Source organism: Acipenser ruthenus, chromosome 3 (genome assembly GCF_902713425.1).
Source record: "Acipenser ruthenus chromosome 3, fAciRut3.2 maternal haplotype, whole genome shotgun sequence".
Lineage (NCBI taxonomy): Eukaryota > Metazoa > Chordata > Actinopteri > Acipenseriformes > Acipenseridae > Acipenser > Acipenser ruthenus.
In genome coordinates this window covers 62965403-62991406 of record NC_081191.1, presented here as the reverse complement: position 1 = coordinate 62991406, position 26004 = coordinate 62965403, and positions in this window count along the sequence as shown.

The following is a 26004-nucleotide window of genomic DNA, read 5'->3' as shown; positions in this document are numbered from 1 at the left end:
GTATTGTAAAAGGCAGTCAAAATGACTGCTCTGTCGGTTTTAGGTAGAGGGGATTATAACTTTTTTATTTTTGCGATCCTGCCTTTCAAACGCCATCAGGGTATTTAATACATATATTTAGGAAAAGGCAAGAAAGGACAACCGTATATCTTTAACACACGCAGAATAATTTCAATTTTAAGTGAAAACCAGCAAAATGACTGCCTTGGCAGTTCTAGTGTTAAAGTGTTGTCTGCAATTAGTGGTGCAAATTGTTCCATGCATGTTAATTAAACTCTTTAAAACCAACTGGTAATCTCATAACACCCTCCCAAGTACAATATCCAGGCTTTCTTTATTCATGTATTTTGCACAGAAGCTTCGATCTCTATAAAAAAAATGGACACAAAGCTTTTAGTTGCCAACCAAAATATACATACGCAAGACTTAAGCCCAACAAACATTTTTAGTCAAAAATGGAGGAAAGCATTAATATCAATATTGCTGCTGTGAAAAAATGTTAAACAGAGATGGGGCCCGATTTTCACGACGTCGCAGAGTAGTGGCGCTAGAGCAAAAGTGCTTTAGGCACGATTTTTGGAGCTCAAAGTCAAGGCAAACCTTTTTTTGCACTGGAGTGTGATTTTGGAGTCAAGTTTTGCGTCGTCTTTTAGGGCTAGCACTAGCACCAGAGGTCAGCATCATTTTTGAGGCATGGTGTCATTAACATTTCGTTGTGAAGTGATTTTGATGCTGCGCAAAGCCAATGCTGGGTGCTGCGTTTGCATTTTGAAAGAGACATCTCAGGCAGGCTTATTCGGAGTACAATCATCAGCACTGTGGGTAGAAGGAAGTGAGACACGGAAAAACAAGAGAAGAGCAACATAAAGACAAAACGTGAGTATATATATTTTATAAATTGAATATTTATTAATTTTTGGGTTTGTTTTTTGAGAGCATGGAATATGCATCAGCATTCCTGCATCGAAGGGAGAGAAGAAGGAGGCATCAAAATAGAGTTTACCCAACCTGTGTCTCTTTTATACGCCTATCAGACAGCGAATGCATCGCTTCTGACTAACAAGCAAATTATAGATGATATCTGCAAGTTACTACAGGCAGATCTAGAAAGAGATACAAGAAGATATAAGGCATTGGCTGTTGTATAACTTTTTTTTGCCACTGGTTCCTTTGAGAGGACTGTAGGTGCTACTGCAGATACTGTATTAACCAGTCGGCTGTAAGTGGTGCACTACATGAAGTTGTCCTGGAAAGGGTTAATTTCCAGGCTTTAGTGTAAGTTCCGGAAGCTAAGGGCCGCCATCTTGGGAAAAAGATTATTAAGTGGGTTAATAATAAACATGCTTCTTGTTTCAGCCTCGTCTGACTCATTGCACACCATAAATTAACATGGTGTCAGAAGTAAACAGAAAAAAAATACTTCAACGGAAGTAAAAAGGAGAAGACCCACTTCCAGTACAGTTAATCCGAGTCGCGGTGAGTTACAGAGAAAAGAAAATCCGACAGCGCATCTGTAATGCAGTGAAGCTGCAGCAGTGCTACAGTGTGAGCGAGAAGCCTCTTGCCTGGATACACAGAATTCAGCTGGCTGCAGACAGGATGGAGGGGGGGGGGGGGCTGTAGAAAACTTTTATTTTTCTCTCTCAGAAACTGTCGCTTAATGTAAACAGAAAACAAAGCACAAATTACAGAACTAATGTAGTAAAGAGATACGTTCAGTAATTTTATCCAGATTGTGTTGTGAAAAAAAAAAAACACGTAGAAATGAGTACTACAGTGATACAGCTCACACCTCTGTGGCAGGGCATGGGCCCTGCTTGTAAATAGTGTTTTGTGTGTGTGTTGGTTGTGGTGGTTGGCAGGGATGGGGATAATTCTTATCGCTGCCAAATACATGTGAGAATGTGGCTGTTCTACATGATATAAAAAGAGAACCTGAAGCTCCATTAAGAGAGACTACAAGGGAGCTAGGAATAGGGAGGTGTTTGGCTACTACATGGAGAGATACAAACGTTCCTGTATTTTTATTTAAAACTCACCGTGATAGTGCAAGACTTGGGTGAGGGATTTTCTGTTTAATTCTGTGTTTGTGACATGTTTTGTTTTTAACTTTTTTTATTTTGGCTCTATGAGCTGTGTGAGTATCAGGTAGATTCTTTATTGTATGCAATGGGAGATGAGGCTGACGATATGTTGTGTGTCCTTCCAATCAGTGAAGAAAAGCTATAATGCAGTCAAGAGAGCTTTTGAACACCACTGTGTAAGTAAACACAATGTGATTTATGGAAGAGCCTGGTTCAATATGAGGAAACAAGAACCAGGAGAAAATGTTGAAGTGTTTATCACCGCAGTTCACACACTGACAGACCACTGCAATTTTGAAACACTCTGGGAAGAGTTAGTAAGAGACAGAATTGTAGTGGGCATAAGAGACACAAAGTTGCCAGAGAGCTTGCAGCTGGACCCAGAACTCACTTTAGCCAAAGCAATTCAGCATGCGAGGCAAAGTGAATCTGTCAGGAAACAGCAGCCCCTGTTACGTTCAGGCTCAAGGGAGGAGTCATCTACAGATAACATTGATGCTATATGTTCAAAGCCCAGACCAGCGCAGAGAGGTCAAATAGACACAGCACACAAAATAAGCCTGAATACAAGCCCCACAACAAAACGGGCACCCCACAGTCAAGAGGATGTGGAAGGTGCAGTCATGTCAAAAGACATCTCTGGAGAGATTGTCCTGCCAAGGAGGCAGTGTTGTAAGGATCATAAAAGAGGACATTTTGCAAAGGTATGTCGTTCTTCCGGAGCACTGAACGACATAAGAGAAGCAGGCACAACACAATGGAGAGATGAAGATTTTGTCTTCTCGGGAGAAGTTGCCACAAAAACAGCAACCAAATGGGCTGAAATCATTAGCCTAAATGAGGAACAGGTGGAATTCAAATTAGACACTGGTGCAGCAGTAACAGCAATTCCAGCTGAAAAGATTACTCTTAACAAATACGGAAAACTGAAACCTCCCAGCAAAGTGCTGTAATGTCCTTGAGGTCCAGGGATGTTTCGCAGGCACTTTAACCATCAGAAATGAAACCACAAAGCAGAACATTTATGTTGTATCTGGACTGTCAAAAGCACTTTTAGGGCTAGCAGCTATCGAAGCACTACACCTCGTCCAACGCATACATGCAGTACAAGACAAGCAGGAGAACTTCCTTATGAGTTACTCAGCTGTGTTCAACGGACTAGGAAAACTAAAAAAGCCATACAGTATATGATTGAACTTGAACCAGGAGCAGCCCCATATGCACTCTCAACACCAAGAAGGGTCCCAGTTCCATTGAGGGATCAAATCTGAGAAGAACTGGACTGAATTGAAGCCATGGGCGTTATATCCAAAGTGACACAGCCTACAGCTTGGTGTGCAGGGATTGTAGTAGTGCCAAAAGCGAATGGGAAGATTAGACTCTGTGTCGACCTGACTCGTCTTAATAAGTGGGTGCGCAGAGAATGCCATATTTCACCAGCAGTGGATCAAATGCTGGCCATGATGCCCGATGCCAAAGCTCTTACCAAATTGGATGCCCGGTCTGGATTCTGGCAAATACCTTTAGCCAAAAGCTCTGCCCTCCTCACTACTTTTATTACGCCTTTCGGTCGCTACTACTTCAATCGGCTGCCTTTTGGAATTTCCTCTGCGCCGGATCATTTTCAGCGAAGAATATCACAGATGCTGGAAGGGTGTGAGGGAGAGTTATGCCATGCCGATGACGTGTTGGTTTACGGACGTGACAGAGGAGCACAATAAGTGGCTACACCAAGTTTTGAAGAGACTTGAGCAGGAATAACTTATACTGAATGAGAAGTGTGAGTTCACAAAGGACAAAATGCTTTTTGTGGGATATCAAATCACTACACAAGGAATACAGCCAGACGCATCTTTATATGGTCTCGGAGCTGTGTTAACTAAAAAACAGCCTGATGCCATGGAAACCAATTGTTTTCATTTCAAGGGGCTTGACTGAGGCAGGGAAATGCTATGCTCAAATTGAAAAGGAGGCATTAGCGTTGACCTGGGCCTGTGACCATCTTTCATCCTATCTCCTTGGCCTGAAGTTTACCTTGGAGATGAACCACAAGCTGCTGCTTACTCACTTGGGCTAGACGAACTTCCACCTAGAATACTGCGCTTCTGCCTATGTATGCTCAAGTATGCATATGAAATTGTTCATGTTCCTGGGAAGAGCCTTATCACTGCAGGCAAGCTCTTCAGAGCACCAGTGAAGTGCAACCCATCAGCTGAAGATAGGGGGCTAGAAAAATAAGTTCAAGACTTCACAAAGGTCACCAAGGCATTACAAAATGCAGGGCCAGAGCTCAAAAGGCTGTACGGTGGCCAGGGCTATCTATCCAAATCGTCCACAAGAAAGATAGCTGTGAAGCCTGTCAAAAACATAGAAAAGTACACAAAGAACCATTGATGACAATGCTTGTTCCAGAACGACCTTGGAAAAGGGTTGGAACGGACCTATTCCAGTGGGAGAAAAACACTTACCTCCTAGTAGTAGACTATTTCTCGAGGTACATTAAAGTGGCAAAACTTTCAGTCATTTCTGCTAATGTTGCCATCAAAGTTTTTTAAATATCTTTGCACAGCATGGACTGCCACAGTTTGTTGTTTCTGATAATGGCCCACAATTTGCAGCTGCTGCCTTTCAAGCATTTTCAAAGGAATTAACTTCACACACATCACCAGCAGTCCCAGATATCCGCAAGCTAATGGCGAAGCAGAACGTATCTGTGGCTACAGTCAAAACCTTTTGGAAAGAAGGAGCAGATCCTTCTAAAGCATTAATGGAATATCGAGCAACGCCACTAGAGCAAGGCTACTCTCCAGCACAGCTGTTGATGGGGAGACAACTTCGGATGCCACTGCCACAGTTACCATCTTTGCTGAATCCATGGTGAATCTCAGAAAGTTTAAAAGGGAAGATTTCAGGGACTTGAAAGAATTTGTTATTTTCTTTACAGCAAGTTGGAAAATGTTTGGACCTTAAAAAGGGATATTGTCCAGTTAATTAAAATGTTATTAAAAGAGAAACAAAATAGTTACTTATTTACTTAACAGGGGAGGTGTCCTGGAAAGGGTTAATTTCCAGGCTTTAGCGTAAATTCCAGTCTCAGCGGAACCGGAAGCAAAGGGCAGCCATCTCGGGAAAAGGATTATTAAGTGGGTTAATAATAAACAAGGTTCTGTTTCAAACCAGCCTTGTTTGACTCATTGCACGCCATAAATGAACAGAAGTTACTGCAGCTTTAGTGAAGTGTGCTGGGCAATGTATTCATGGCTTATGACACCATTTTGCAACCCAAGTACTCCTGCTGAAGTATAATCGAGCCATCACCTCTGCTCAATCCGTCACTGAGCGTACATTTGGAATGTTAAAAATGTGTTTCAGATGTTTGGATCGGTCATTTACACTACAATACAGTCCTCAGGTCAGCGGTTTTATTTAGTGATAAGTTGTGTTTGTCACAATATTGCCATACGAAATGGATGTCGTATTGACCTGGCAGAGGACACTAGCTTTTAGGGAACACAAGGCTTTTGGGGACACTGGGAGATGCTCCAGTTGCCTTGACTCCAATCAGGGAGCTCCTTTTTTATATGTATTGATTTAAATTGTGTACTATAATAGACATTGTATTACGTATAATATTTTTTTGTAGGCTATTCAAGTATTTTTGTTTTCTAATTTTAAAACTATTTGTTTTTGCGGAAAAGGGAACAAATCTTTGTAAATGCCTAAGTTCACTCTAAAACCATCCATTGATGGGAATGGCATATAAAGGTATGTATTATTGACTACAGTGGGGTCCCTACTATTACCAAAATCACTTTATACTAAATCAATAATGGACAGCTTTCAACATTAAACAGAAGTTATTTTTTATTTTACAATCAGTTCATTTTTTTTAAATTTTACAATCAGACATTGAGTCGGAATACCCTCGCGCCGGGTGCTATTTTTTTTTAAATCACTCTCTTGGGACAGACCACTCCCTGCAGCACTGCCGCAATGATTTTGAGTGTTTCCCTTGCGCTTGCCCCTGTGTTATCAGAATCAGGCCCATGTTCTATGTGGTCTGTGTATGTATATATCAAAATGATCACTTAACTATCATACCTGGTAGGCTTAACAATCGCTGAGTTTCCATTGAGTTGTGTGATGAAGCCTCCGAACACGCTAATCACTGAAAACAAGTCTAAAATAGATGACTTTATTAGTTTGGACAACAGTCATAGTGCTTTTAGGAGTGTGCTTATAGTAGTCTGTCCAAAAATATGCCAAGATTCAAAGTCCAGTGCTCCTTGCTATCAAGGATACATGGCTTATTTAATATTTTGTAAAGATATTGCCTTCCTAAAAGAAAATGCCCAAATCCTCAAAAATTGAAGTGATGAAGGACAAAGGAGAATGTTGTTGTTGTTGTTATTGTTATTATTATTATTATTATTATTATTATTATTATTATTATTATTATTATTAGCATCACTGCTCTCTTGACAGACAGTAATAGGTGCTTACACAGACATATGGCCCTGGAAAAGAATGAAATCTCTTTGCAAGCTGATGCAATCTCATAAAAAATTCACTTTTAAGGGCTAGTTCTCGCTGATTGGTGGATCAGAGTTTACTGTGCAACGATCAGTATTTCACCTGTCCTTACAGAATCAGTTTTACTACAGTATACAAACAAATGCACATAAAGTGATTCATACACTGAGTAGTTGTAACATTTATATTGATATGACAAAAGGCAGTGTTGGGCTCTCTATTTGGTGATGTAGAAATATTATTGGACAGGCAATGCATTTTAATGAAGAGATGTTGCTTGTGTGTTTGCAATACTCTGAAGAAACGCATATTTGTCAATATTCTTTAAATAGCTTAAATGTTGACTACCACTTCATCTTTAGCTGCCTACATGACATCTCATTGTATTTTTTTACTATTAGGTTCAACTTCTTTTTTAAAAGCAAACTCATGTATTGTCATTACTGTACTTTTGTATGAAGCCTTTTATTCTTTAATTTAGTTTTAAAATAAAACCACATTTGGTAGACCTTTAATATTGAGTTTCATCGGGCCGTGTGGAGACAGACCTTCATGATATCTACAACTTGTTCAAGTCAAGGTACTTAAGTTCAGCTACTGTACCATGACAACTCTTTCTCACATTTCATTATGAGTTCTAAAAGTAACAATGGTGTACTGATACAATGCATGTAGTCCAGCTTGGAGGGAAAACTGGCAAGCCTATGCTTGATCTATTAATAGATCTATTAATAATCTAGTGCTGATGTTTTTTTTATTATTATTGTGTTCCCTTCAAACTACTGCAGACCCACACAGGCATGTGAACAGCACAGGTAATACATTTAAGGTACACCGTGGTCCAAAATTCAGTTGTAATCTGTTAACATTAGAACCGCCGTGGTTATACTCATACCTAAAACCGCCACCGGCAGTCAAGATGGTTACATTTTAAATCAATATCAAAATGAAAGACAAACTATCAGATACAACTCAAAAGTTTTATTCAAGCATGTCATAACAAAGATCTGCATAGCTGAAAAAACATATTTAAATGAACAATTATACATAAAAGGGTTTATTTTCTAGCTTATAAAGCATATAAAGCATGTGAACAGGATGGCTGCAGTGCGTAGCTGCGGTGATGTCACGGACCAGAACAGAAATCAAAACAATAAATGGTGGGGCAAAACTGAAACGCTACGGCGTTCATTTATTAAACAAACAAACACTAAACAAGTAGTATGCTAGTTGCGAAACCAGCATATGTAGCAATTGTTTGTTTCTTTTTTTCCCACAGACTTATGTCTCTCCTCTGACACTCTCTCCCCATAATGAGATGGGAGTGGGTCTTTCATACCTGTGGCTGGAGTCTTAATTACCTATTAAACAATGACCTTATTAAGGCTCCAGCCACATTCCCACAAGCTTTTACAGGGATGGGGATTCAACCCCATCCTCATCAGCTACACTTTGAGACCGGCTTTTTCGCTGGTCTCAAATAGTAAACAATGACGGACGGCTTTCGTCCGTCTGCACAAAACACTATATATATATATATATATATATATATATATATGTATATATATATGTGTGTATATATATATATATATATATATATATATATATATATATATATAATAAAAGTAATAATACAAAATAAATCACAAAAATAGCGCACAATATATAGGGGCGGGGCTCCCCGTCACAAAGCACTACTTCAAAAAATGAAAAACTATAATAAAATAAACATTTCAAAAGAAACTAGTGTGTAAAAAGGTATATGTACATACAAAACTGTAAAAACTAAATCATTTTTTTCATTTAAAACAAAGGTTTTCTCCTGCGTGTCAGGCGGTGCAACACTGAATCCAGGTTGAGCTGCAGCAGCCTGCTGTTTGCAGTTTTCTGATCGAAATGTTTCTGATGAAGAGCTGTGGCTATGAAATCTCTCTTACTGATATTTTCCCTGGTGCATTCTTTGTACAAAAGGAAGCAATTGATGGCTGCCAGGTCCAGTAGAGATAACAGAGCTCTAGGTGGGCGGGATTATAACGTCCTTATTTTTATGATCCTGCCTTTGAAACTCTGTTAGGGTATTTAATACATGTATTTAGGAAAAGTCATAAAAGGACAACCGCATAACTTTCAGACATACAGAGAAATTTAAATTCGAAAACCTCAAACCGTCAAAATGACTGCCGTGGCGGTTCTAGTGTTAAGGGAAGAAATTGTGATTGTTAAAATTATAATGCCCGTTTTAGGGTGACTGAGGTAACACTTCCATTTAGGCTTTGTTTATCGAATTCTAAACAACTTAAAGTAAAAATTATGTGCCTCTAACTGCCCGATGCCACCGTCACAACTCAATGGAGGAGGTCGCGTTGCAAAAAATCTTTGCCAGCGGGCATCACATGCTAGCTGATAGAAATCGCAGGAAGGGATGCACAATTTGTGATTTATATTTTTTATTTTTATGTTTGACCTGCACTGGATGCATAAAATACAGCGGCAATGGGGCAAATCAATGACAATAGGCAAAAACATAAGTCTATGGCAGTACTACCTACAATTTTGCCTAGAAGGTGACGTGATCGTGAAAACCACATATGACTGGAGACATGCATATATTCTCTCTCTTTAAAAAAAAAAATTATATATATATATATATATATATATATATATATATATATATATATATATACACATACTAATGAGCCACTTCACACAAAATAAATCACTACGCACCACTACATTCTAAATTCCATGACAAACTGCCATTTTATTTGTTATTAGTTACAAAACCACTGCCAAAAATGAGTGGCATTTCACCTATTTCCTTTACTATATTTGGGGATGAAACTCCACATAACTGGTACAACACCAACTTTCTGAGTGAAGACAGCAGTCCATCTGAAAAAACATAATACAAATAAGTGAACAGCTAAATGAAATAGATGAAAACAAAGACTGAAAAAAAACACACACACACACACACACACGCACAAACTACAGCATGGGCTGGTTAATGTACTTAAAGAAAAAAATATGAACATTAATTTTATGGAAATAGGTCCAAAAAATCTCAACAACATAAGGGTATTTCATGCCAGTGCAAGAAGTTCAAATGGGGACCAGTATTTAGTCTCCAGTTTTATATAACGATGAGCTGGATTAAATACATATTTTAACAGTAGAAGTTTTAACATCTCTGCTGACAGCGAGTTTAAAACCAGCAATAATGTATTCCTGTCAGTCAGGAAAACTCTTAGAAAAGCAGGTAACGACAAGGCCAGACACCACCCGCCGAATTACCGGCCTGGATTTTAAGCGTCTGTGGGAAACTGAAGCACTGTCCCCTGACACTGCGGTCAGATTGGTGCGTAAACTCTGGTTCGATCATCAACTTAATCTGGCATGACTTGGCGCGAGGGTGTCCGACAACTAACAAAAACATATTTTGAGATCTAAAAGGATGAAAACGTACTAGAATATGTGTGCCTCGCATATATCGAGTTCACAAACTCACTTCAAGATCCGGCTTCAGTCTCCATTGCAGCTGCTCTCCTTACTTCCTTAGTGTCATTTGAAACTCCACCCATCATCACAGCTTGTATTCAGTCCTGCAGGTTCTAGTGAGATGGCACTTTCGATGCAGAAATGCACAATAAACTAACGTATGCAATGTATTTTTAATAAGCGAACAATGAATTAAATTAAATTAAATTTGGGACTGTATTACACTGTGGATGTATACACAATAAAAGTTTCTGATTTTGTGTTAATTTAAATGTGTTTTCATTATTTTAATAATTTTTCTTCCCACAAATGACGTAGCAGTGTTATAAGCGGTATAAACCACTTCGGGCCGTGCGGTTCCGATTATATACACTTCTGGGGTGGTTATATCATGGGAACCACACGGCCCGTCATGGTTTATACCGTACACATACAGTGCCTATAGAAATTCTACACCTCCTTTTCATTTATCAACACATCCTACCCCACAACTTCCAAGTGAAAAAAAATATTCTAGAAATTTGTAGAAAATGAATTAAAAATAAAAACTGAAATAGCTTGGTTGGATAAATGTCCACCCACCTTGTAATAGCAATCCTAAATTAGCTCAGGTGTAACCAATCGCCTTCAAAATCACACACCAAGTTAAGTGGCCTCCACCTGTGTTAAATTGTTGTGATTCACATGATTTCAGGATAAATTCAGCAGTTCCTGTAGGTTCCCTCTGTTGGGTAGTGCATTTCAAAGCAAAGACTCAACCATGAGCACCAAGGCGCTTTCAAAAGAACTCCGGGACAAAGTTGTTGAAAGGCACAAATCAAGGTATGGGTATAAAAAAATATCAAAGGCCTTGAATGTCCCTTGGAGCACGGTCAAGACAATTATTAAGAAATGGAAGGTGTATGGCACCACTAAGACCCTGCCTAGATCAGGCCATCCCTCCAAACTGGATGACTGTGCAAGAAGAAGACTGATCAGAGAGGCTACCAAGAGGCCAATGGCAACTTTGCAAGAGCTACATTCTTTTATGGCCAAGACTGGTTAAAGTGTGCATGTGACAACAATATCCCAAGCACTCCACAAATCTGGCCTGTATGGTAGTGTGGCAAGAAGGAAGCCATTACTCAAGAAAGCCCACCTTGAATCCCGTTTGAAGTGGCAAAACGTTTTGTGGTCTGACAAAACTAAAATTGAACTTTTTGGCCTAAATGCAAAGCGTTATGTTTGGCGCAAACCCAACACAGCGCATCACCCAAAGAACACCATCCCTACTGTGAAGCATGGTGGTGGCAGTATCGTGTTATGGGGATGTTTCTCATCGGCAGGGACTGAGGCACTTGTCAGGATAGAAGGGAAAATGAATGGTGCAAAGTACAGAGAAGTCCTTGAGGAAAACCTGTTGCCCTCTGCAAGAAAGCTGAAACTGGGACGGAAGTTCTTCTTTTAGCATGACAATGACCCAAAGCACACAGCCAAAGCTACACTGGAGTGGCTAAGGAACAAAAAGGTAAATGTCCTTGAGTGGCCCAGTCAGAGCCCCGACCTAAATCAAATCGAAAATTTGTGGCGTGACTTGGAGATTGCAGTCCATCAACGCTCCCCAAGGAACTTGACAGAGCTTGAATAGTTTTGTAAAGAAGAATGGTCAAATATTGCCAAATCTAGGTGTGCAAAGTTGGTAGAGACCTATCCCAACAGACTCACAGCTGTAATTGCTGCCAAATGTGCTTCCACCAAGTATTAACTCAGGGGGGTGGAGACTTATCCAATTATCCAATGGCGTGTAGATAAGTGAAAAAAAAAAATCCTCATTTAAATGCATGAAACTCTGAGGCACTGACACAACAAAATGTGAAAAAAGTTCAAGGGGGTGTAGACGTTCTATATATATATATATATATATATATATATATATATATATATATATATATATATATATATATATATATATTGTTTTGAGATTCGGCTTTTATTAGGGAGCTCCCCTAAATCCCTTGTTTATAAAGATACAGGGCATCATTCGCTGTTGAGTGACTGGCAGGAGATCAAGACAAAGGTTGAAGTTGATACACCCCACAGGTGAACAGGATTTATTTACATATCAACACACTGAACAGCTCACGTGACACTACCAGCAATGGCAGTGCACAGAGTACATACAACACAGTGTATGAAAACTTTGGTAGGATCTACAATCTCTCAACCAATCTGCTCTGTTCAATAATAAACTAGCATAGCTAAAGAGATTGATCATGGCAGATAAACGATTAGGGCAGATATGTGATGGGCAGATACGCCATGGATTACTATATATATATATATATATATATATATATATATATATATATATATATATATATATATATATATATATATATATATATCGGCAATTCCCTAATAATTACAAGAGAATAAAAAACCTCCATTACAAATACCAAAGGGACAGAATAAAGTGGTTTTAATAAGAGAGGTAGTCTGATATAGGGATATCTTACTAAACTGAAAGGGACAGGCAAAAAAATATATTAAATGTGTGCTGGTTTGTATGTGGAGCAAGAAACAAGGAGTAAGTTTACTGTGTCACTATTTGAGGTGTTTGTGCCCCACTTGGTCCAGCTCAATTGCCGCTAACCTGAACCGTTGGTCAATCATATTAATTCAGAACCAGTTACTGTTTTTATAAAACACAAAATATAAATGTTGTGAAGTAGGGATGTTGAACTGATATAAAGATCGAAGCAGATGTTTCAGTCAGTGAGTTGATGAGAAAGCTGTGTGAGGAGAGAGATATTGTAAGTAACTAATATCTGGGTCAACTAAAGTGAGCTCCATGATTCTTCGCATAAGCGTTTAAGCACTTCAATTACGTAATGCTTGTGAGCCCTTGGAGGAAATACTATACAAACAGACCACTTCATCAGAGTTCCTAATGTTTTACTCTTTCACATGGTTAATGTTCTTAATGCAAACTGGACTTCGGGTACAGTTCTCATGTGCTAACTGATACTTCTAAAAGCACAGCACTGTCCGCTGTCCATGTGGGATGTTGGTAGATAAAGTATGTCTAGGTCTCCTGATCTGAATATGATGCACATGAATCCAGTTAAACCTAATGTGACTGAGGCATTAGGAGGACATTTACCATTTCCATTTTCAACTGGGTTTGGATGGCTGTGAGTCCAGCATTTCAGTTTATCACTTAGCATTGTCTAACAAACAGTGATAAATGCAGCTACAAAGTATCAGCACATGGCTAGATAAAGTGACACACACACATCCTGCATTCTAAAAATACTAGATACTGTATGCTCGTCTTTAATACATGTAACAAGTGTCCTATAAGAGTCGCATAACATAAGAATGTAACTTTGATTTTTTATTTTATTTTCAATGTTCTGATATATAACTTTTATCCTTATGACAGTCATATTTGGTGAGTAGAAAATCAGAACTTGGATGTCCGTAACCCAGATACACATCAGTGGCGTTTAACCACCCTTGTATTAAGAATAAAATCAATCCCCATTATATATATATATATATATATATATATACAGTGCCTTGCGAAAGTATTCGGCCCCCTTGAACTTTGCGACCTTTTGCCACATTTCAGGCTTCAAACATAAAGATATGAAACTGTAATTTTTTGTGAAGAATCAACAACAAGTGGGACACAATCATGAAGTGGAACGAAATTTATTGGATATTTCAAACTTTTTTAACAAATAAAAAACTGAAAAATTGGGCGTGCAAAATTATTCAGCCCCTTTACTTTCAGTGCAGCAAACTCTCTCCAGAAGTTCAGTGAGGATCTCTGAATGATCCAATGTTGACCTAAATGACTAATGATGATAAATAGAATCCACCTGTGTGTAATCAAGTCTCTGTATAAATGCACCTGCACTGTGATAGTCTCAGAGGTCCGTTTAAAGCGCAGAGAGCATCATGAAGAACAAGGAACACACCAGGCAGGTCCGAGATACTGTTGTGGAGAAGTTTAAAGCCGGATTTGGATACAAAAAGATTTCCCAAGCTTTAAACATCCCAAGGAGCACTGTGCAAGCGATAATATTGAAATGGAAGGAGTATCAGACCACTGCAAATCTACCAAGACCTGGCCGTCCCTCTAAACTTTCAGCTCATACAAGGAGAAGACTGATCAGAGATGCAGCCAAGAGGCCCATGATCACTCTGGATGAACTGCAGAGATCTACAGCTGAGGTGGGAGACTCTGTCCATAGGACAACAATCAGTCGTATACTGCACAAATCTGGCCTTTATGGAAGAGTGGCAAGAAGAAAGCCATTTCTTAAAGATATCCATAAAAAGTGTCGTTTACAGTTTGCCACAAGCCACCTGGGAGACACACCAAACATGTGGAAGAAGGTGCTCTGGTCAGATGAAACCAAAATCGAACTTTTTGGCAACAATGCAAAACGTTATGTTTGGCGTAAAAGCAACACAGCTCATCACCCTGAACACACCATCCCCACTGTCAAACATGGTGGTGGCAGCATCATGGTTTGGGCCTGCTTTTCTTCAGCAGGGACAGGGAAGATGGTTAAAATTGATGGGAAGATGGATGGAGCCAAATACAGGACCATTCTGGAAGAAAACCTGATGGAGTCTGCAAAAGACCTGAGACTGGGACGGAGATTTGTCTTCCAACAAGACAATGATCCAAAACATAAAGCAAAATCTACAATGGAATGGTTCACAAATAAACATATCCAGGTGTTAGAATGGCCAAGTCAAAGTCCAGACCTGAATCCAATCGAGAATCTGTGGAAAGAACTGAAAACTGCTGTTCACAAATGCTCTCCATCCAACCTCACTGAGCTCGAGCTGTTTTGCAAGGAGGAATGGGCAAAAATTTCAGTCTCTCGATGTGCAAAACTGATAGAGACATACCCCAAGCGACTTACAGCTGTAATCGCAGCAAAAGGTGGCGCTACAAAGTATTAACTTAAGGGGGCTGAATAATTTTGCACGCCTAATTTTTCAGTTTTTTATTTGTTAAAAAAGTTTGAAATATCCAATAAATTTCGTTCCACTTCATGATTGTGTCCCACTTGTTGTTGATTCTTCACAAAAAATTACAGTTTCATATCTTTATGTTTGAAGCCTGAAATGTGGCAAAAGGTCGCAAAGTTCAAGGGGGCCGAATACTTTCGCAAGGCACTGTATATATATATATATATATATATATATATATATATATATATATATATAAACACATTAATGCACTTACCCGTCACACTTTCTGATACAAAGCCCATCTCTACAATGTTACAATTTTGAATAGTGACTTTGGATACTGGAAACTGATGTTGTTTTTTAAGTCTTTTGCTAAATTGCATTGGCGTTTAAGTTTTACACAGTTCTGTGCATGGGTAACATTTTGATTTAATTGTGCTGCTGGGTCGGACCAGATTTAAAAGTATGTACCGTATTACTGTACACGTGTCGTCTCTTTTGGCAAGTGATATTTTCAGAATCATCGTTTTGAATTAAAATACTTCTTCTGTTGAAAATATAGTACTGTACCAACAAAACCAAATACAGTACATCTAAATGGAAGCCTACTTATTTTAAAACACAGTCCTTTCAGCTATGTATTTTTGACATTCTATCTTTTTTGTATTCCCTGAAAAAATGACAAGGGATGGAACGGGCCAAAATGAAATAATCAGATGTCAATCAATCAATCTTGATTTTATATAGCGCCTTTCACAGTGGACCACCATCACAAAGCACTTTACAAGATGCAGTAACAACAAGAAAATCCATAATACTTTAAATACAGAGAAATACATGATATATAGTGAAAAACAGATCATAATACATTAAATAGTGAAACACGCAAAATACATGATATAGTAGCATAATACATGAAATGGTGGCAACAACACAGCAGCTAATAGCAGATATCAGGCTTAAAGAGCATGGAAAGCAAGAGAGAGAACAAGTGGGTTTTGAGAGTTGATTTAAAGCGAGCGACGGTGGGAGCATCACGCACCAAAGCTGGGAGAGAGTTCCAGAGTCAGAGCCATAAAGCTAATCGAGCATTCTCCAAGTGTGGTCCACTTGCTTGGGGATAACAAGCAGGCCAGAGTCGGAGGACCTCAGCTTGCAGGCAGGGACATAGCGGGTCAGCAGGTTGAGGACGTACTTGGACCTGTGTGATGAAGGGCATTATAGGTGAGCAGGAGAGTTGTGAAAGTAATCCTGAACTTTACAGGTAGCCAATGCAGCTGGGCAAGACGGGGGGTGATGTGCTCATGTTTTTTACATCTGGTAAGGATCCTGACAATGGCATTCTGAACTAGCTGCAGTCGTTTATGGTGCGTGCCGGGAGACCACCATATAGAGATTTTCAGTGGTCGAGTCGAGAGGAGACAAATGCATGACAAAGTATCTCCGCATCCGGGAGGGAAAGGTAGGGACTGACTTTGGAGATGTTTCGAAGATGGTAGAAGGAAGATTTGACCACGGAGGAGATGTGGGCATCAAAGGAGAGGTTGCTGTCAAGAAGTACACCAAGGCTTCGTACTGTGGGGGAAGACTGCAGCAGACAGTTTCCGATGTTCAGGGCAGCTGTATTGAGATTCTTAAGTTGAGTTTTAGATCCTACTAGTAGTTCAGATTTGCTGGTGTTCAGCTGAAGAAAATTGGCAGACATCCAGGCCTTGATGTCTTGAATGCAAGCAGAGAGCTGGACCATGGCAGAGGGGCTTCCAGGGTCGAGTTTTAAGTAGAGCTGGGTGTCGTTACACTTGTTTAACCATCACTGAAGTCAGATTTTTATAGGATCGGATATGTGAGTGCTGACTATACTGTTATCAGCAAAAGTGTTACCAGTTATCACTATTCTCCAATACTATCCAAGTTAATGCAGTCATTGGAAATTGACCAATAATCAACACACAAAGTCAGGGCATTTTAAGTACATAATTTTATCAAGGATGGCATCTAATTGCTTTCTTAAATCCCCCCCCCCCCCCCCCAAAAAAAAAGGCTATCTATGAATCACACATCTCAACTTTCACAGATAAACAAAAAAACAGGATAAATGGCCAAAAGAAAGGATGGCTTTAATTGAGTGTATGTATTATGGTGTGTTTTATTAGAACCTATTGAAATATTTTGTTAAACCAGATGGAGTGGGGTTCAGTTTTAAAGAGCGGCCATTTATTATAAGTTTGGCAGTTGATTCATCACTTTCACATTACTGATTTGCTGAGTGTAATTACATGCTGTGTTTTGGAAATACAAAATACAGTATCATGTGAATAGGGGTAGTGGTTGGTTTGGCCGCATCCTGTGTCTTTAACATAAGAAAGGAAAGAGAAAATGTTAGTGTTGAAAAGCCAAAATGGAACCATCCCTCTGACCCCCCCACCTTCTGCAGCTAGTTATGGAAAAGTTATCATAGGGGTCACCGACACTAAAAATAAAATGTGTATCACATCGACATTTCTGAAGATTCTTGACAGCTTTAATACCTCTCTCTCTCTCTCTCTCTCTCTCTCTCTCTCTCTCTCTCTCTCTCTCTCTCTCTCTCTCTCTCATATTAGAAGTGTTGGATTTTGACACCAGCCGGGGGATAAGTGACCCATGAAGTAATTAGCTGAGGAATTCCCCTTTCCCCGGTGTTGAGCGGGATCAAATGAAAGCCAGTTGTGTTTACTTCCTGATCCGTCTAATTTCTGTAACGGGGGCCACCGCGGCCTCATCTCCTTACAGCTGCTTGAATCCAGCTCAAGAGGCAGCCCCAGGCTTTGCAGCACCTTGTTACTGTGGCTGTACCTAAATGGATTAGCTTTCCTTGCACAGGTGGCAATTTTATCTCTCTCTCTCTTTTTCACTCTTTTACATCTTGCATAAGATGCAACTTTATACTATTTTTTGTAGATCATAAGAAAAAAAACACTCCAAAACACTGCAGGGCTGAATCATGGTGAGGGGGAGCAGCTATTTTTTGTTACAGCCTTGTATGATACAGGAGAAATAAAAAAGAAACAAAGTAAAAGAAGATCAAAAACTTGAAGCACCCTCAGCCACAATCCCTCTTAATCTGTTTGGGTTATTGCAGTATATAAGATTCCCATTTGGTGTTTCTAGGCCCCTTAAGTGAGTTCTAATTTAAAACACAACACATTCTTTATCAAATAATCTTCAATGACAATGCCGTGGCATGACACAACCAATGCAATGGTTCGGTACTAAAGGGCAATTATGGCACAAGGGCAGCAAGAATGGCGCCATTGGCAGAATGGTACCACAGTAGTAAGATTTTTATATTTTTACTTATCAGTGGTATTACAATAGTATTAACCGATACACACTTGTAATTTATTGCAGTAGCATGATCCCAAAAAGTATGTGCTGCCACTGCTAGTAATGCTGTAGCTGGCTAATGCTTACCAGGTAGTATATCTACAAAATACACATTTTTGTTCCCTTTGGTATGAACCTTTATTTTAAACCTGATAAAATAGCATGTCATGTGTGCTCTGACTATATGAATATGTTTTACCAAACCAGACCAGTTGTCCATTCCTTGTGCTGTGAACTCGTTGTGTTTATGCCAGGTAGATTCTGATTTAACCTGATTGATCTGCAATTATAGCGGATTAACCTTAAATTACCTTATGTCCGAAACAGTGGTTAACCACTATAATTACTAAATAGCATAAGGCAATGTAATTAACTGCCATGTGTCAATAATATTGAAGTTATGTTATTGGATTTTGTTTGGCATGTAGAAAAAAAAACAAGCTTAGAAGTAATCCAGTGGAAAACTCTATCATCTTGTGAAAGGCCACACACAGCTGGTTTTAAACAGTAGTTTGATGATTTCATTGCTGAAGGACCCAAAAGGTTAATTGACCTCTGTATCGAAAACTTTCCAATAAGTGCTGGAGACAGCACTATACTGTCAATTTGGCAGCTCGACATCTTCTGCACACGGGGAAGGTATTTTAACAATTGCAGAAATAATTTTAAGGTCTGAGGAGCAACTGTAACTTTCACCAGCATTTCAGTTTTAACAGGCAAATGACTGGTGATTTAGAAGCTGTAGTCAAGGTGAATCAAGTGACCTGAAAAAGTATACGATTGGGGTAGCCTTGGCGGGAAATTCGCACAACTGTAAAAGCGGTGGGAGTCAAGGTTGCCCCAATTGTTTCTTCTAACTTAGCTTATTTTTTTGATACAGGTTAGAAGGAACAAGTGGGACAACCTTGGCCCCCATCGGGTTTACAGTTGTGCCTATTTACATTGTGCTGGGCAAGGTTGCCCCAATGGTTTCTTGAAACTTGGCTTGTGTGACAGGCTGACCGGGGTAAGGAGACTCAGAGTCAGGATGTGCAGGGAAAAGCGCTACGGCACGTATTTATTAAATAAAACAAACAAAATAAACAGTTTAAACAAAAACAGATCTCGCACACACAGGATCAGAGATCTACCCTCTCCAGAATCCTAACACCAACTAAACCTATGCTGGCAGTGCTCCCTTATATACACACACCTGTGCAGCAATTTACACCCACTTAATCAATTAAACCCTCCACCACATTCTCACATGTTTTTAAAGTGCTGGTGAATTAACCCTTTAATTACCCACCACCACCACAAAACACACATACACAGGCCAGTACCTTCATTCTGCCACATTCCTCCCCCCTTATGTGCGTAGCACATACAGGCCCTCAACGGGCCACCCCCCTCCATTCCATCAGATTTGGGAGGGAGGGTGGGAGGAAATGTTGGGGACCAGCCGACCCCTGTCAAACACCAGACGGGCAGGGCCAGTCCTCCCCCCTTGTGCACCCTGCCGTCTGGAGTCCGCTGGCCCCAACACTCCCCAGCACTCCTTCACCTCCATGGGGCTTTTGTAAGGGGGTGCCCGTTTAACCCCCGTGACTACCCCTGGGCTTCTGTAAAGGGGTGCCCGTTTAACCCCCGTGGTGACCCCTGGGCTTATGTAAGGGGGTGCCCGTTTAACCCCCGGCCTACCCCATAAACCCAATGTCTTTATTGTCCCTTCTCGGGTCCCTCCTGGATACCAGTCAGCTGGCCCAGGCAGGTTGGCCTCCCCTAGCAGCGTAGGCACTGGATTGGGTCCCTCCGCTGGCACTGGAATTACTGGCGCTGACGCTGGATCCTCCTGAACCACTGGCGCTGGACCCTCCGGAACCACTGGCACTGGACCCTCCGGAACCACTGGCACTGGACCCTCTGGAACCACTGGCACTGGACCCTCTGGAAACACTGGCACTGGACCCTCCGTTGGAGCAGCAGACAGCACGGCAACCTCAGGTGTAGCAGCAGACAGCACGGCAACCTCGGACGTGGCCAACAGTGCAGGAACCTCCGGCCAGGGTGGCAGCGGCCAGAGTTCCTCTTCCCTGTTGGCAACAGGAGGTAGAGCCCGCTCCAGCTCCTCTGATGGCGGAAGCCAGAACAGCAGCTCGTCTCCCTCTGGTGGCGGAGGCGGGAACAGCAGCTCGTCTCCCTCTGGTGGAGGAGGCGGGAACAGCAGCTCGTATCCCTCTGGTGGAGGAGGCGGGAACAGCAGCTTGTCTCCCTCTGGTGGCGGAGGCGGGAACAGCAGCTCGTCTCCCTCTGGTGGCGGAGGCGGGAACAGCTCCTGCTGCTCTGTTCCTAGCGGTGGTGGAGACAGCTCCTGCTGCTCTGCTCCTAGCGGTGGTGGAGACAGAGGCAGCTCCTGCTGCTCTGCCCCTGGCGGTGGTGGAGACAGAGGCAGCTCCTGCTGCTCTGCTCCTAGCAGTGGTGGTGTCGGAGACAGAGGCAGCTCCTGTTGCTCTGCTCCTGGCAGTGGAGGTGGCGGAAAGGCTGCCAACTCCTTCGGCAGTGGTGATGGGGCTGATGCTGGCCACTCAGAGGGAGGCTGTGGTGGTGCTGGCTCCCTCTGTCGTGGTGGCTGGGCTGGTGTGCGCCGTGCTCCCTTCAGCAGCATAAATAGAGGCTGCTGGGGGACACCAGCATTCTGCCCTTCTCCCCCCCAGAAAAATTCAGGGGGTTGAGCCTGTAACTCCTCCCCTTCTGGCCCTGGAGACGGCAGTAATGGCTCCTCCCCTTCTGGCTCTTGGGACGGCAGCGATGGCTCCTCCCCCTTTAGCTCTCGGGACGGCAGCAGCAGGTGAACCAGCAGGCATGCTCCCTCTGCTGGTGGCGGCGATGGAGGAAGAGACAGCAGGTAATCTTCCCCTGCTGGTGGAGGTGGCACCGACTCCTCCCTCTCAGGCCGTGGACGCACCGACTCCTCCCTCTCGGGCCGTGGACGCACCGACTCCTCCCTCTCGGGCCGTGGACGCACCGACTCCTCCCTCTCGGGCCGTGGACGCACCGACTCCTCCCTCTCGGGCCGTGGACGCACCGACTCCTCCCTCTCGGGCCGTGGACGCACCGACTCCTCCCTCTCGGGCCGTGGACGCACCGACTCCTCCCTCTCGGGCCATGGACGCACCAACTCCTCCCTCTCGGGCTGTGGACATTCGGGCTCCTCCCACTCAGGCTGTGGACGTTCGGGCTCCTCCCACTCGGGCTGTGGACGTTCGGGCTCCTCCCACTCGGGCTGTGGACGTTCGGGCTCCTCATAGTACCGGAAGGGACAGGCGGCAAACTGATGTTGCTGGTTACAGAGGGGGCACAACAGTGGTGACCTACAGCTCCTCGGGTACCTGGCCCTGATGTACTCCTCCTCCTCCCTGTCCCTCGCTTCCCGGGCCTTCTTCCACCTCATCGTCTCTTCCTTTTTTTCCCTTTTTTTTTAAACAAAACAAAAAAATCCTGCACTCCTGCTCCAAGTCTCCAGAGGCGCTATCCCACTCTGACAAGTGGGACAACCTTGGCCCCCATCGGGTTTACAGTTGTGCCTATTTGCATTGTGCTGGGCAAGGTTGCCCCAATGGTTTCTTGAAACTTGGCTTGTGTGACAGGCTGACCGGGGTAAGGAGACTCAGAGTCAGGATGTGCAGGGAAAAGTGCTACGGCACGTATTTATTAAATAAAACAAACAAAATAAACAGTTTAAACAAAAACAGATCTCGCGCGCGCGCGCGCACACACAGGATCAGAGATCTACCCTCTCCAGAATCCTAACACCAACTAAACCTATGCTCTCAGTGCTCCCTTATATACAGCAGCAATTTACACCCACTTAATCAATTAAACCCTCCACCACATTCTCACATGTTTTTAAAGTGCTGGTGAATTAACCCTTTAATTACCCACCACCACTACAAAACACACATATACACAGGCCAGTACCCTCATTCTGCCACACTTGTGTTTTTGATATCTCCACTTTAAATGGCTGGGCACTTTTGATAGTTGGATTTTTTTTGTTTCAGATTTAAATCACAGTAAAGTTAAACTGAATTAGTATCACTCATTTGACAAAGGCTCTGCCAGTCAACATTCTGCTTGGAAAAATATTATGCCCAAACAGGGGAAGGATTATAAAAAAGGAAGTCCCTAAATCTGCCTGTCATGTAATGTAGCCTAAGAGAGAATAAGGTTCAAGACAAAAAAACTATGAAATTAATTAACTTAATAAAAACATGAATGGTCAAACTTTATTTTAAGGACTCTTCTTTTCCTATTAACTGTTAATTATCTGTCGTGTTTGTTTGTTAAGGAAATTATGCATTGGGGTATGATTCTGTATAATTTATGTAAACTGGTATATATGTTTTTAATTGTATCGTCCATAACTATTACACACTCAAAAGTGTTCAATTAAAAAAATACTAAGAGAAACTTAAATTCAATTAAATGTTTTGACTAGAAATTCAGAACACTTGAATTTAAGTTTCTTTGACTGTTTTTTTTAAATAGTTATTATTATTATTATTATTATTATTATTATTATTATTATTATTATAGTTTGAATTCATACAAGATTAGTAAAATAAAATAAATAAGCCTTTATTAACCACTGATCCCAGCAGCGTGCAGTAGTTTGATAGCATGTGTTGCTTAGGTCCAGTGGGTGAAATGTGGTGATGGGGGATTGCACGTTACCCGTCGGGCCTTCTGATGGGTTCAATAGTTTGCACCGATGGCCAATAAAATTAAGGGGGAAAAAGGGGTAAAAAAAAAAGTCAGCTTTCTTTTTTTGCTAAGACCGTCTGCTGTATAACAACATGTAACATAACTAAACTCATGTTAATACTTTCTGAGGGTATTTGTGACAGGGAAGATTTGAATTTGGCTCTCGGGCGCATGTGTAACCCTGCAGGGTGGGTTGTGTTGTGGAAACCCTGTTTGATTCCACCTGTCAATCACACAGAGAAGCCAGCAAGTTTGTGTTGGCTGGCAATCTCTGATTGGCTGGAGGGTGGGTCTTGCGGTTCCTTGTTTTTTCAGGAGACTGGTTAGCGAAAGCGGTTGCAGAGGAATTATCCTAACAGCAAAGGCGGCTGGCCCTTCTGTGTCTGCTTAAGACCTGACCCCGAGTTGGAAGCCATGGGAGCTGATTTTGTAGTTTGCTCCTGTGACTTCTGACTCGAGCAAGGACGTGATGACGCACTGGGCCGACTCTTTGACCAAGCCCCACTGGTGCCATTGCATTAGTGGAAGCTCTGTTTGAGCGTATTGGGGTGAATATAGTAGGAACACTGGAGAAGAGTGTGACGGGATGCACACACATGTTGGTTATTCTGGATTATGCAACGCACTATCCAGAGGCCATATCACTCCACTTCGCATCTGCTAAGTCTGTCGCCAACAAGCTCGTTAAGGTTTTCTCCTGTGTGGGTTCCCCGAGAAATGCTGACTGACCAAGATACCAACTTTATGTCACGGTTGGTCAGTGAGACATGTAAGCGTCTGTGTATTAAGACCATCAGGACATCAGTCTATCACCCTCAGACTGATGGAGCGGTTTAATAAGACCCTAAAGAGTAAGTTGCACCTGTTCATTGAAAGTGATGTGCGTAATTGGGATAAGCTGATTCCTCCCCTTCTCTTTGCTGTGAGAGAGGTACGCCAGGCTTCCACAGAGTTTTCTCCATTCGAGTTGCTGTATGGGCGAGAACAGGGACTGTGGAGATTGGGGCCAATCTGACACTGAAACAGAAACATCAGGACCAGGATCTGGTGGTGGCTTTCCCTGATGTGTTCTCTCCTGTCCCAGGGTGGACTGGAATAGCCCACCACCACATAGAAGCTGAGCCGAGGGTGCAAGTTCACCTGAGACCATACCAAATATCTCAAATCAAAAGGCAAGTAGTAAAGATGGAAATTGAAGAGATGCTTAACTGGGGGTAATAGAAGCATCCCAAAGTGACTGGACTAATCTGATCATTTTAGTGGGTAAGCCTGGTGGAGTGACTTGGTTTTGCATTGACTTTAGGAGAATCAATGAAAAATCGAAGTTTGATGCTTACCCCATGCCTCTGGGTAGATGAACTGCTGGGGCATCTAGGCACGGCTTATTTTATGACGACACTGGATTTAATGAAGAGTCAAAAGAGAAAAAATGCATTTTTGATTCCCTTCGGGTTACCAGTTTGGGATGCACAGAGCCTTTGCCACATTCCAGCAGATGATGGATCGCATTTTTCGATCCCATCAGCAGTACGCCACTGCTTACATAGATGACATAGTCATCCACAGTGAGGACTGGCCTAGTCATCAATGTAAGGTAGCGGCTGTGCTGCAATCCTTGCGGTAGGCTGGGCTCACTGCTAACCCAAGGAAGTGTGCAATTGGGAACAGTGAGTTGGAGTATTTGGGATATGGTGTAGGGGGCGGCCAGATCAGACGGCTGGTTGCAAAGGTGAAAGCTTTGGCTGAATGGCCGATCCCTATAAATAAAACCCAGGTGCGCTCCATCTTGTGGCGAAACTTTACCTGAACTGCTGTTCCTGACGCGAGTGGCATGCAAAAGAGGCAGCTTGACAAAGTGAAGCAAGGACGGATTCAGGCCAGAGAAGCATTGTGGCGGGGTGCCCTGCCCCTGTGCGTATTTTATGTTTTATGTTGCGTGTGGTGTGTTAATGTTGGTGTATCTGTATTGGTGCACAGGATATAATGGGCCTATGTAGCACAAGTGATTTAAAATATAAAGTTGTATTTAGGCACAGGGATTGCACAATCACTTCACGTGCAGATAAAGTATGAAATAGTATGTGAGCACGGGAAGTGCACAAATTAGTTCACATTCTGGGATTCAAGTGAATGATTAATTAGTAATTGAATCCCAGCACAGCTGTATATATATAGAGTCGGTTTTCATGCACACAGGATTGGGTGTTCATGAGTGGAGAACGAGAGTGAGACAGAGGAGGTAAAATCTAAAATATAAATAAACAATTGCTACTTGTGCCGAAAGACCAGCACGATAAAAGATATGTTTAGTGTTCGTCCACCGTTTGTTTGTCTGTCTATATGTTTTGGCCCTTGTGTCCTTTTGTTTTGTGTTTTGTTAAAACACATTGTGACTCAGCTTCACTCCATATTCACTCTGTGTGTTTCTGTTCCGGGTCTGACGTCACCACTACAGCCATCCTTGTGACAAGCATTTATTAATTCAATCAGTAAACCGGTACTGAAGTAGTTCCATTATCATTATTGGTATTGCCACCGTACAACACAGAGGTGCAGCAGTATTGGAAAAATAATTAAATAAATCCGTGCACCTGAGCAGCGTGTCAACTAATACCTCCTGTGTCTGCCTACTTCAGTGAACCACCCTCGCCCCCCTCTCAGTATCAAAGTGTATTTTTGTCAAAACGTAAAGGAATGCCTTTGTATCCTGTAATTACGTTTTACACCAGCAGTAATCAGTCAAAGGTGTTTAGCATACACACATAATATACAAAAAGGGAAACAAGACATGTGTGATAAATCTATT